This window comes from Ambystoma mexicanum, chromosome 2q, assembly GCF_040938575.1.
Source record: "Ambystoma mexicanum isolate Mex_15411 chromosome 2q, UKY_AmexF1_1, whole genome shotgun sequence".
Taxonomy (NCBI): Eukaryota; Metazoa; Chordata; class Amphibia; order Caudata; family Ambystomatidae; genus Ambystoma; species Ambystoma mexicanum.
Genome location: NC_090924.1, coordinates 239,018,179 through 239,032,386, shown reverse-complemented (window position 1 = coordinate 239,032,386; position 14,208 = coordinate 239,018,179). Strand labels below are relative to the sequence as shown.

Sequence of the window (14,208 nt, the reverse complement as noted above, 5' to 3'; positions counted from 1 at the left end):
AAAGTGCCCTCTTAGATCTTTAGGGTCAGATGCTGGACTACATGGACAGGAGGAAGGCAGGCCTATTGATACTTCTTGACTTATCGGCGGCCGTTGATCTCCTGGACCATGTAAAACTCCTTGCCACATTGTCTATGACAGGCCAAGCGCTCCCCATTTGCAGTGAAGTGGCTGAAATGTTTTCTGTCAGATAGAATGTCTAGAGTTTGCTGGGGACAAGCATCATCAGTGTCTATATTGTCCACCTGTGGAGTGCCACAGGGAGCGTGTGTGTCCCCTACACGTTTCAACATTTATATATGCCCTTTGTATGACATTCTTGATAAAGCAGGAGTCAAGTTCACTAATTATTCTGACGATACTCAGCTATTGGTGGAACTGAGCGGTGATCACACCGAGGATTCAAAAACAGTACAGAACATCTACCTGATCATAAAATATTGGATGACCCAAAACTGGCTCTGTTTTAACAGTGGAAAAACGGAAATGCTGATTTTCGGATCCCCACAAGCAAGGCTCAAACTGGGTCTGGCATACACAGACTTTACAATTGATGGTGGTCTCATAGAATGTTTAGACCAGGTTAAACCCCTTGGGGTGATAATGGATAAATCATTGAGCACCGATACTCATGCAGCCAATGTCATCAAAAAATCACAATACCATCTTAAACTCCTCAGATTGGTCAAGCCATATGTCAGCAATAAGAACTGAGAGACCTTTGTCAGAGGCATAGTTATGCCTCGAATTGACTACTGTAACACCTTGCTAGGGGGAACAAATAAAAACTGCATACAAAAACTCCAGGTTTTTCAAAATGATGCAGTTCGCATCATCAAAGCCGTAGCTAGACAGAACATATAACTAAGGCTAGGAGGGACCTTCATTGGCTACCAGTTAATTGCAGGATCTCTTTTAAGATCCTGACCCTGGCACACAAATGTTTATATGAACATGCTCCTAGTTACCTGAAAAACGTTCTTTCCCCCGCCCGGCCTTAGAGAGATCAAGTAGATCCAACAACACCCTTTGCCGCATCTGCCCAAGTATCAAAAGAAGCCAGGGTAGAGGACGCTCTTTCACGGTTCTGGCTCTTCTAGCCTGTAACGACCTCCCAGTAGAAATGCGCTTAGAGAAGAACCCCCAAACGTTCCATAAAAGGCTAAAGACACGCTTATTTGAATAAATAGACTTCCTTACTCTCCATGAATAATTATGCGCCCTTCATATTCATTAGCCTCTCGTCTGTACATGGTTTGTTAGCATTGTCTGTCTGTTGTCTTTCGTTATATGTGCGCCCTGATGCCTGCGGGATACAGGGCGTTATAAGCGCAACATAACATAACAGGGAAGAGCAGCTAAGTATGTCATGCCATGTAACACACATCATCAATGAATGCTAATTAGGGTTTCTAGAACCCAAAAATAATTTCAGTGTGGAATTGCATGTTCTGTTTTCCTTTTCTCTAACAACATGCACGGTTGAATTTAATTTATATTTTGCTGATTGATTTTGGAATGTGCGTTTTCTATTTTGCATATGTTTTGTTTTCTTATCAATAACCAATGCAAAATGAAAATGTTTATTACCTTATTGACGGATCTAAAAATCTTCATATAAAAGTATTGATTTGTGAGCCTGCATGCTGGTCTGCTATTGTGTGGCCTATTCAATTTACAACATACAGGGGTAATTCATATAATTCAGTGCACAAGTGGCGCACGCGGCTGGCGCACAGTGTGCGCGTGTGAATTACTGCGCCAGCCGCGTGCGCTAAAATCCATTTCCGTGCACAGCGTATTCATGGATTTTAGTTTCCAAAACCAGCCGTGGCGCAGAGTGGCGCAGCAACCCTGCAGCAGCGCCAGTTACACCCCCAACCCCTCCCCGTGCGCCATGCGCAGCGCACAAATCCCGTACATGGCGCACAGGCCCCCAACCACGAAAACGCCTGTAAAACTCTCCGCGCACCCTCCGAATACACATACCCCGCTGCACGGGGAGTGTCACACGCGATTGGAGCGGGGTACGTGTATAACAGGGGTTCACGGAAAGTTTCACACGTGAAATGCCCTGTGCGAGTGGGTTACGTGTATTCCTGGGGTGCGCAGGAAGTTTCACACGCGAAAGGCCCTGTGCGAGTGGGGTACGTGTATTCCTGGGGTGCGCGGGAAGTTTCACACATGATTGGAGAGGGGAACGTGTATTTTGGGGGTACACGGGAAGTTTCACACGCGAAGTGCCCTGTGTGAGGGGGGTACGTGTATTCCTGGGGTGCGCGGGAAGTTTCACACACGATAGGCCCTGTGCGAGTGGGGTATGTGTATTCCTGGGGTGCGCGGGAAGTTTCACACGCCATTGGAGAGGGGAATGTGTATTTCGGGGGTGCGTGTGAAGTTTCACGCGCGATAGGCCCTGTGCGAGTGGGGTACGTGTATTTCTGGGGTGCGCTGGAAGTTTCACACACGATTGGAGAGGGGAATGTGTATTTCGGGGGTGCGCAGGAAGTTTCACACGCAAAATTCCCTGTGCAAGTGGGGTACGTGTATTCCTGGGGTGCGCGGGAACTTTCACACACGATAGGAGAGGGGAACGTGTATTTAGGGGGTGCACGGGAAGTTTGACACGCGAAATGCCCTGTGCGAGTGGGGTACGTGTATTCCTGGGGTGCGCGGGAAGTTTCACACGCGATAGGCCCTGTGCGAGTGGGGTACATGTATTCCTGGGGTGCGCGGGAAGTTTCACACGCGATAGGCCCTGTGTGAGTTGGGTACGTGTATTCCTGGGGTGCGCGGGAAGTTTCACACGCGATAGGCCCTGTGCGAGTGGGGTACGTGAATAACTGGGCTTCGTGGGAAGTTTCACACACGATTTTGCTGTCAGAGCGGGGTACGTGAATTTCGGGGGTGCGCGGGGAGTCCTACACATGAATTGGCACCCCCCAGCAATCAGGGGCACCTGCCAGCATGCCCCCACTCATGTCCCACAGATGTCCCCCAGCACCCCCACCCCCCTGCAGTCAGGGGCACCATCCAGCAGGCCCCCACTTATGTCCCCCAGGACCCCCACCCTCCAGCAGTCAGGGGCACCTGCCAGCAGGCGCCCACTCATGTCCCACTCATGTCCCCCAGCACCCCCACACCCAGCAGTCAGGGGCACCTGCCAGAAGGCCCCCACTCATGTCCCCCAGCACCCCCACCCCCCAGCAGTCAGGGGCACCTGTCAGCAGGCCCCCACATATGTCCCCCAGCACCCCCAACCCCCAGCAGTCAGGGCCACCTGCCAGCAGGCCCCCACTCATGTCCCCCAGCACCCCCACCCCCCAGCAGTCAGGGGCACCTGCCAGCAGGCCCCCACACATGTACGCCCAGGACCCCCAACCCCCAGCAATCAGGGGCACCTGCCAGCATGCCCCCACTCATGTCCCACACATGTCCCCCAGCACCCCCACCCCCCAGCAGTCAGGGGCACCTGCCAGCAGGCCCCCACTCATATCCCCCACCACCCCCACCCCCCAGCAGTCAGGGGCACGTGCCAGCAGGCCCCCACTCATGTCCCACTCATGTCCCCCAGCACCCCCACACCCAGCAGCCAGGGGCACCTGCCAGCAGGCCCCACTCATGTCCCCCAGCACCCCCACCCCCCAGCAGTCAGGGGCACCTCCCAGCAGGCCCCCACTCATGTCCCCCGGCACACCCAACCCCCAGCAGTCAGGGGCACCTGCCAGCAGGCCCCCACTCATGTCCCACACATGTCCCACAGCACCCACGTCATGACGATCCTCAATCATGGGCCTCATGGCCACCCACACCACACCCCACGCCACCCCAGCCCAAAGACCCCAACAAGTATTGCATCCACCCACAGAGAAATGGCCATTACATGATATAACCCGAATGGCAAGTATGTACATGAACACATGTCCGTCACACACACACAATGGGTGCAAGTGAATGTGAAAACCCATATCATGACATGCATGAAACCAATGAGAGAATACCACACATCGAAGTATGAAACAAAAATGTATTGAACAAAACATGAATGTAATGGAAAAAAAAATCAGTAATGGGAATAATAAATAAAATGCAGCATGTCCGGAAAAAAATAAAAAATATGAAATCAGAATCCAAAGAACTCCAAATGAAAATTTGTCCAAAGTCTCAGTCCAACAAAGCAAATCCAAGGGAAAAGAAATATATGAAATCCATTGCGCCATGGTGAAATTAAAATAAAAACGAGAAACATCCACTGTTCAACTATATACAAATCACCAATCCAGGGTCCATGAGCCCAACAAATGAAATGAAACCTACAAAAAACCCTACCTAATAATGAAAAATATACAAAAATGTGGTGCATTGTCCAAGCGGCCCAAAATAAACAAAAACAGAAAGGAACCCTAACACTATCTAACTATTTACAATGGCAGCGGGCTAGTCCGATGGCTCACTTATTGATGTCCCGGGCCAGGGCATCACCGAGCTCCCGCTCAATGTCCTGGAGGCGGTCCTCTTCCATGGCCACAAGGGTTTGCAGGGATGATGACATGTTCACCTCCAACTCCCTGCGAATTGCCTCAAGGCACTCGGCCCGCCTCAGGGCCCTCTGCATGGAGTTCTCCACCCTGACCATTGTGAGCCGTGCCTCTTCCGCCCGCTGCCGCTCCGCATCTATAGCGTGGCCCAACCGTTGCCACACAGAAGACACTTGAAATCCGGGGTCCTCCTACCCTATGGCCGATCCCCGCCCCTCCGATGTTGAAGGCCCTGAGCCATCATTGCTCCCACCATATTGCTGCTGCTGTGCCTGTGCCTGCGCCCTGGCTCTTGCTGCCTGCATGCCCTCCTCCGGCTGGGGTGCAGTTGTCGTGGTGGCCACCCCTGCTGGACGTCCGACTCCCGACTGTGGCAGGGATGTGTCCTCCACCAGCCTGGCCACTGGGTCAGGAGCAGCTCCACAGGGTACCCAGGTGACACTTGGGTGGGAAGATGGCATGGAGGATGACTGGCGCGTAGGGGGTTCAGGTGAGGAGGGGGTCACAAGAAGGTCCAGCACACGGAGGAATCCAGCACCGGTGACCCGTCCCTGTAGGTCAACGTGGTCAAAGAGGCATGCGAGACGACGTGCAGTCTCTCCACTAAAAGACTGCAGGTCACCTCGCATGCCCCGTTGATGCAATGCTATCCCACTCAGGACAGGCTCAACACGGTCCCGGATAGCCACGTCCGTAGGGAGTGGAAGGCCAGTTGTTGTGCGCTCATCCCCTCCCTGAAAATGGGTCTGGACGTAGGCATCCCTGCTGGTGCCAGATGATGCAGTGACAGGATCAGGGACAGGATTACACACAGGCACCTCCGCGGCAGCCTGTGCTGCCTCCTGTCCCTGCCCCTGCACTGCACCACTAGCACCAGTGGAATCCCCACCTCCAGGCCCCGTGTGTGTCCCTTCCCCGGCCTCCTCCTCCACCAAACCCCCCACCAACCTGGATGACTCCGTGCCATCTTCATCCCTTGGACCCTGTGGGGTCTCAGCTGCCCCTTCTGCTGCCGAGGAGTCCACCTCCGACCTCTGCCTCTTGGACCTAACCTCGGCAGCTGCGGCCTGGGACGCGGCACCAGACTCCTCACTCCCCGACGAGATGACAATCTGGGAGGGGAGACGGGCCTTGTGTCTCCGGCTGGTGGTGCGATCCCTGCCACTGTGCTCCACAGCACCCTCTCTGCCCTCTTCATCAGTTGACGCTGCAGACAGGGAGAGATAAAACACAGACATCAGGGCACTGTACAATGGACTGATACACACATGACAGTTGCACATGAGTGGCAGTGTCCAACTTCAGACATGGCATCACACTCCACGACACACATGTAATTTCAACTCACACACATGAGCATTTCCACAGCAATATTGCACCAGGCTGCAACATCCATACACATACAACAGCATGAACAGCCGAAGGTGACCCTGACATCACATGAAACACAGGGAGTGCACTAGACACGCACACACGCCACCACACTTACATGCATGTCTACATCTCCTCCAACTGTCGCAGTGATGCGATCGCCATACATGTCACAACTGGCATTCAGCCTTCTACATATCAGTGTCACAGTGCATTCATGTTGCATCACAGTTGCACACTTGTCAAATACACACACATGCACATGTACACAGTGCAGATACATGCAGCAGGAACCACCATCCATGTGTGACACCACAACCATGCCAACGTACATACACAGAAATTCAAACATGTGTGCTACCACACCTGCATTTGCACAGCATGCTTACCAACACATACACCATCGATGTGTCTCACACCTAAGAGGACTCACATGTGGCAGTCTCACTCCCCTGTTCATACACATCGCTACATGGCAACCTGCACACTACTGGCACACCACCACACGCACAGCGTCCAATCAGTATGCATGTACACTTACCGCTCTACTCCAGATGGGTCTGCCTCTCAAGGACCTGGACGTGGAGCGCTGGGCATATGTGTTCCAGGACCCTCATCTGGTGGTCAGACAGTTGGCCCCGGCGCCCCTTGGCATCCGCTGCCTTCAAGAGGCGCTGGGCCTTGTTGAGGGTCCTGGACCTGAAGTCCTCCCAGCGCTTCTTGACATGGTGTAAGTCGCGGACTGCAACCCCCTCCGCGTTGATGGCAGTCACGATGTCCATCCAGATCCTGGTCTGTCCTTCATTGCCGGCACGCAAACTTCCAAAGAGGGCATCATACTGCCCCAGGACTTGCTCCACCAGGACACCAACTTCCCTGGCACTGAAGCTGGTGGCCCTCTGCCTCTCTGGCTGGGGGTTGCCAGTGGTGCCAGATGGTGTTGTGCCCGACATGGCAACCCCAGAGGCAGGAGTGAGTGGGCAACTGGGTCCTGGGGCTGGCCTGTGGAGCAATGGTATCCCAGTCGGGAATCTTTGGTTTCAGCAGGGGTGGTCACAGCAACTGCACCCCTGGATGACGGGCAGGCAGCAAATAGCAGGGCACATGGGCAGCAGGCAGTCAGGCAGCAGCAGATGGCAGGTGGGAGCGTGCTCGGGGCTCTGGGGGGCAGTAATTTGGCCTTCTGGGCAGGAGCGTGGTCTTCTGTGTGTTGTTGCGTGGCCAGCTTGATACGGAGTGATTTGGCATGTGAAAATCTTGCATGTCAGCGTGTAATTCGAGGAAAGGCCCTTCGCGCGTAAGCGCGTGAGCACACGTATGTGGTTTCATTGTGACTCGCGCGGGCATTTTCCTCGTGACGTGGACATAGTGGTTCAGTGCGCGTGGAAAAACTGCACGTCCGCGTGTGGGTGCGTGTAATCCGAGGAAAGGGCCTACGCGCGTAAGTGATGTAACGCATGCGGGCGTTTCCATCAACACGGGTGTATTTTCATCGTACACGTCCAAAAACTGCACGTCCGGGTGTCAGCTCGTGTAATTGGAGGAAAGGGCCTTAGCGCGTACATGGGTAAGTAACGCTCTACGTGTGGGCCGCTTTAAAAGGTATGTGTGGGACCCCATTCCCTTGTACGTGCTTTTTGTGGAGAATGAGTGGGTGAATTCTGTATTTCTTGTCGGTTCACACGCGATTACTTCACAGTGTTTCAAGTTCGTACTCCCCGTTACCTCTGACAGCGTTCTTTATTTTTTTTGGGCCTGTTTCCTCAAACAGCATTCACTTCTTCTTTTGTCCTGTCTCCTCAGACAGCGTACAGTTCTTCTTTTGGCGGGGGTGTTGCCTACGCGCATACGCGTGTTTTTTTCATGTTCGTTTTCCAGGAAGACGGTGAGTCGCGCACGCATTTACCAACTGTGCTTGCCCCGTGTGTCGCATACCCCTTCAGAGGTCATTGTAGGCTGTGTGTAACACACGTACGCTTGTTTTTGTGTTTCTGGGTGCCACAGCGTAGTGCGGGTTCATTTTTCCACGCACGTGGTCTGCAAGGGGTTGCGTGCACGTTACTTTTTGTTTTTGGGGTGCCTGTGCGTTGCGTGACCCGTCATCTTCCTCCAGGGGTCACAGACAGCCTTGCTAGAGCACTAGGGTACAAATTCCATCTCGTACCCTACCCCTTTCACCCCGAACTTCCCAGGACAATTGTTTACTGCAACTCCCATACGCACAACAACATCAGTGCCATGGTTGGGAGGCGACCTAGTGGTAAGGGTAGGGGACGTGGCCAGGTTTTGCAGGGTGCCTCTAGACCCCCATGTGTGGAGGACCAATCAGGGACACCCATGCCCCCTCCCATGGTTGAGGGAAACGTGGCTGACACCAGCCCAGCTCAGCCCTTGTTGGACTAGCCCATTGTGGCACCTGAGCAGGCACAGGATGACTCCCAGGCTGACTCCAGGTCAGCAAGTCTAAGCCACGTGTGTCGGTGCAAGTTGGTGTCACCAGGCCATGTGGATCTGGGGCAGCGGTCATCTGCTGCCCGAAGTAGGCAGGGTGGGGAGGCTGCAGGGGCAGCTGCAGCTCTATCCACCCCAGCTCAGAGTCTCCCAGCCGGGACAGTGTCGGTCCTGGTCCATCAAACTGACGTTGACCCTGCCAACATCACACTTCAGCCAATGCCTGCACCAAGACCTATGGTCATTGTGCCTTCGCACACTCCCAGTACCCAGTCCACCTGCGCTTCTGCCCCTACTGACCAGAGCGGCGCAAGCCACTCAGGCTCTGCTCCACCTTTGAAGAAGAGGAAGAAGGGTGCTCTGGCACTACAGGCTGAGACCCCAGACACGGCTACACAGTCTGGTACGTCAAGGAAGCCTAGCTTTAATGACCCCGAACTTGATGCACTGCTGAGCTATGTGTCGGCACATTGCCGCGAAATGTTGGTGACTGCAGGGTGCAAGACCACACCTGGTCAACGTAGGGCACACTGGCAGACCATCGCGGACCGCATAAGTGCCCTTGGATTTGTGAGGCGCACAGCTGATGATTGCTACAAGCGGTGGAATGACCTGAAACGCAGAGCAAAGAACAAGCTGGACTCAAATCATGCCGCTACTCTGGTGACTGGCGGTGGGTCTCCACAAGAGGACAACAAACTCACTGAACATGAGTCTTGTGCTGGGACCTTCGTCACAGAGGAACAGATCCAAGGTGTGGGAGATGTACCTAATTACGACGCATTGTCCGGTGAGTGCCCATGCATGTGTGTCTAATCCATGTGTATGTTGTTTGGGTGACGGTTCTGATTGAGTGCCAGGTGAGGCACTTGCCTTGGATTTGGGTTTGACTGTATCCCTTCTGCCCACAGTTGCCAATTAGGCCCACATTAGTGCACTTTACCTTGAACTGTCATCCTGCAACTACATTGTTCAGATTTTGTAAGTGTTCATTCAGGCTGATTGTTTCCACTCTCCCATTTTTGCTACCCATTATTCTGCCCTATTGCAACATATGTGATATGCTTCGGTCATTGTTTACAGTCCACACTGGGCCACTATTTTTACCTGGTTTTGTTAATGATTACACCATTCAGGCCGATGGAGTATTGGGTTGCAGACATTTTTTGTTAGGGCCTGTTTGCATGTGGAAGATGACAGATGTTTCCTGTAATGTTAAAGTGACCAACCATTGATCAGCCCACAATGACTGTGTTATTGGACACTGGATGTGTTTCAGTGTGTGGCACATGCATATTTTGCAACACTATTCAGCATCAATCTTCGCATCATGTCGATGTGACATGGATGTGTGACAGTACTCATTCACTGATATATTGCTGTCGTTTTGTAATTTACCGTGGCTATGCTACATGACATCTGTGTGGTGGCATGTGTCATGTATGTGTATTGGACATGCCACTCACAGCCTGATGTGTGATGCCAGTGCTACCCAACATGCTGAAAATGTGTTGCTTTTCCATCTTGCTCTCCCCAGTGTCTGCCTTTTTGACACCACTTCCAACTCTTTGACAGTGTATGCATGGCAGGGTTATAGTCATGTAGGACATGTGTAAATCATGTACTGATCTCTGGCTTGTCACAGCCTATGTTTGTGCTATGGTGCTCATGCCTGTTTCCATTTGTTGTCTTTCATGTTTTTGCAGGTGATGACGAACTTGGTGCTGTTGAGGTTGAGGAGATGGTGCAGACCCCGGAGGAATCTCAGGCACAACCGGGCACCAGTGGGGGACGTGGTGTGGTGGTGGGTGAAAACCCAATGTTACTGCAGACCATACTGTCCAGGGGTGTCTCTGGGTGCACCTCCCCAGACCTCTATACAGGAGCTGAGTCGGATGATGAGACTTATGTGCCGTCGCAGGTAAGTGTTTCTGGCAGGGATTCTGTTCTGTCCAACCCACCTGGACCAGGGGTAGAACCCTCTATGGGGATGTCAGTGTTGGTAGGTCCGCCTTTGGTGGTTACGGATGCAGGGTCACACTCCACAGCATCTGATCCTGTTCCTGGGCCAGCAGATCAGAGGGGGAATGCAGTCCTGCAGCCTCAGGCAGTGCAAGCACAGCAAGGTGCAGATCGCCTTGCCCCAAACAGGTGTGGTGCCCGTCGACGCGGTGGCCGTGCGCCACCAGGCAATACTGTATGGGAAAACTCCATGTACGGTATGGCAACCCAACAGGCAGCACCAGTAGAAATGATGGCTCAGGCAATGGAGAGGGTGGCCACTTCCATTATCCCCCCTGAAAGGCAGATGGAGCAACAACAGCAGGCAACAGACTCCATTTGCCAATCACATAGGGAAGACATGTTGGCGTCCAACAGGGACCGAGGGGCGGCACTGGAGACTCTGCGCGAATCCATATCAATAGAATCACAGGGCCACAGGGAAGCCCTGTGGGTGGAACTCCATAACCTCAGGCAGAGTCTGCTTGAACTTGAGGCTTCCCGAAATGTTAGGGCAGAACAGCAGCTGGAGCAGCTCACACATTCGCTCTCAGCTGAGCTGCATGCAACAAGTGAGGAGATCCAGGCATCACGCGAGGCCATGGGTGCTGAAATGCAGGCAACCCGTGATGTGCTGCATGGGGATCTCCACACTTTAATCCTCCAGAATCAGACCTTCCAGACCCGCATGCTTGCTGCCATGGAGGACCATACCAGGGCTTTGCGTGGGCTGCCTCCCATAGTGCCACCGCCTCCTGATGCAGCAGCAGAGGATGAGCAGAGCAACAGCAGTTCTCCCACAATGGCATAGCCATGCAGGCCATGAGCCCAAGGAGGGTTTTTTTTTTCCACAACATCCATGCAGGTGGGTGTTGGTGTGCACCCTGTCCTTGAACCTCCTGGGTGGCCTCCTCCACCCCCCCTGTCTCCCACATGGCCATTTTTGCTTTTTGCTTTTTTTTTTACAGTGTGTTGCCTTGTGTGGCTCCCGTGGGCATCCACTGTGTATTCCGGCTGGGCACATGCAGGCTTGTCCTGAGTTTAGGTTAGATGCTTGGGTTCGTGAGACACACACCCCTCCTGCTTCCCGTTTCCATGGGCTTGCAAAGGGTGTGCCCAAGTGACAGTGAATTACACAGTGATGTTGGGCTCCCATGAGCTGTGTGGGCAGTCTGTAGTCAATACTGTGTAGACATCCCTAGTGGATATTGTTGTTGTATTGTACACTGCATGGTGTATTGATATGTGCTTGTGCATCCATGTCTTCCTCCTAATCTGCAGGTTCCTTCCTCATGTCTTCACAAGGCCGTCTACTTTGCAGATGCAGTTCATGTTGTATGCAGTACACTGAGACATTTGCGTGGCAGCAACACTCTACAGTTGTAAGGGGTCGATGTGCTGGCGTATTCAGGTTGTAAGACTACCACTATTTGAACTTAGTACTGTCAATTTTTGCATTTTTTCCATGGTGTGTTGCAGCATTTTGTTGGTGGTAAGTATTTGGTAATGTGTGCTGTTAGTTATACATTTCTGGGAGCATATTGTGTGTGGGCAGTTTCCATTAGGGACAGTGTACTTTGTGACACTTGGGTCAGGCCTTGTGCATTGTTTTGTTTGCTTTCACATTGCATGACATGCCATCGTGTGTTTGGTGGTGGAGCTGGGGAGGGGTTGGGTGACATGGCGCTGTTCTCATGTTGTATTTAGCAAGGGGGTAATGAATTTAGCAGCATAGATGTAAGTCTTTTGATGACACAGCATTGGTGGTGTTTGGGTAGGTAGGGATGCACACAATGTAACACTTCCAAGTGACCAATCTCAGGATGGTATGGTTGTGACAGTTGAGTGTCCCTTATGTCATCATCATTGATTGTCAGCTGATATGTGCCAGGGCTGTGTGCACTCCACAGGGGTGTGATTTTATGTGAAGTAATTAGCCACCAGCTGCGTAAGGGCTGCCTCACCACGTGCCCTTTCCCCTCCCATGCGCAGCGGGCGTGCATGTGGTTGGGGATGTGGGGGCACCACCATGTCCACCGGCAGGCCCCGGCGTGTTGCAACATTGTGCAGGACACATGCTGCCACTATGATCCTGCACACTACTGGGGGAGCATATAACAGCTGCCCACCAAAGCGGTCAAGGGAGCGAAAGCATGACTTGAGCACTCTGAATGTGCGCTCCACTATGCCCCGGGTTGCAATATGGGCTGTGTTGTACCTTACCTCGGGTGGCGTGGTGGGGTTCCGAATTGGCATCATCATCATGGGTGCTCAGAGGGTAGGCACTGTCCCGTGAGGAGGTGGTGATGGGTATCATTAGTGGGGTTGTGACATTACTCAGTATCTGACATGCATGCATGTGCAGTGGCATTTATACCCACCAAGCAGCCATGTATCGCCATGCCGCCCAGCTTCTAGGTCCCGGTTTAGGGTTGACATTCTGTAAATAAAACTGTTGTGGGTGGACCCTGAATAGTTGGCATATACTGAGGTGATGATTCCCTCGGCATCACATACTACCTGCACGTTGATGGAATGCCAGTGCTTGCAGTTTCTATAGATGTGCTCAGATGCCCAAGTAGAGCCACATGGGTGTAATCAATGGCACCTGCACTTTGGGGAATTGTGCCGCCCCGTAGAAATCCTGGACGGCAGCCTGCTTTTCTGCAGTTGTTCTGGGTAGGTATATGTGCCTGCGGATTGATGGGGGTGCAGTCATGATGGCCAACACCTGGTGTAGGCATCATGACTGCGTGGCAGGGTGGGTGATGTGAGGTCATCCTCCCACTCACTCACCAGGTCGAGTATTATGTGAGGTGGAAACCTGTACCTCCCATACACCTGGTCATCAGGCATCCCAAAAAGGCTGGTTCTGGGTGTAAAAATTCTGGGCCTGACTATCCTCCTCCTCCTTCTGCGGTATCCCACGACCACTGCTTTTAGGAACGGTATATTCATCTTTGCATCTGAGCTTGTTTGTTGTTTGCGCGCACTTTTATGCTGCGCGGGTCCACGTACGCCTGCTTCCTGCTGGCGTACATGTTTCTGGTTTAGCGCGTCTTTTTTGGCACACGCATTAGCCCCATTCGATTCCATGAATACGTGTGGTAGATGCGCGTGTGGGCGTTCTGCGCATTTGCCTCCTGTACTTCCCCCGTGATGCCCACATTTTCACGCGTTGTTCCCCATTCCGCGTGTTATGCCCCCTGTTCCGCCTACTTTTGTTGTATGCGCTGCGCTATGTGCGCTTTCGTTGTGCGCTTAGCACACGCTGTTTGGAGACGTGTACGCCACGCAGAATTTTAGCGCACATCCAGGGATTTACACGTGCACAGAATTCCATGAATCGCTGTGCGGGGGTTTCGCTGCGATTTTCGCACTTGCACTGCGATTGGCCTGCTTTTGCACGCTTGCGCCGAAAAATTCAGGGCACATTAATTCCATGAATTGGCCTGACAGTGTTACAATCTGGTGTGTGCGTAGGGCAGTACTAAGTCTTCCTAGTGTCTTGCCTAGCACGTAGAATCTCTGTGATAACAGAAAAGTGGCAGGGAAAATATCTTCCATCCCGTCATGGTGAAATGTGATCCCAGCACCCAATGGGGGCAGGAAGCCTATCGTACATTAGTGTTGTGAGGGTGCTTGCAGAACTAATGCAAGAATGGAGACTGGTCATCCCCTCCTTGGCACTACAGCACAGCCCCTGGAAATACTTAGGTCACCTTTCTGATACAATGACCTGCCCATGTCTCAAAGTAACACATATAAAAACAGCACATCTTCAGCACAGTTTTATTTGCGCTAATTTTTGCGATTTTGCCCTAATTTCTTAAAAGATTATTTTTGC

At 52.6% G+C, this 14,208-nt stretch overlaps 1 protein-coding gene across 1 annotated transcript in view; it reads right to left on the bottom strand.

Moving 5' to 3' along the window:
* BAIAP3 (BAI1 associated protein 3) overlaps window positions 1-14,208 on the bottom strand; it is a 2,154,334-nt gene that overhangs the window by 608,268 nt on the left and 1,531,858 nt on the right. The gene's annotated exons all lie outside the window — the stretch shown is intronic.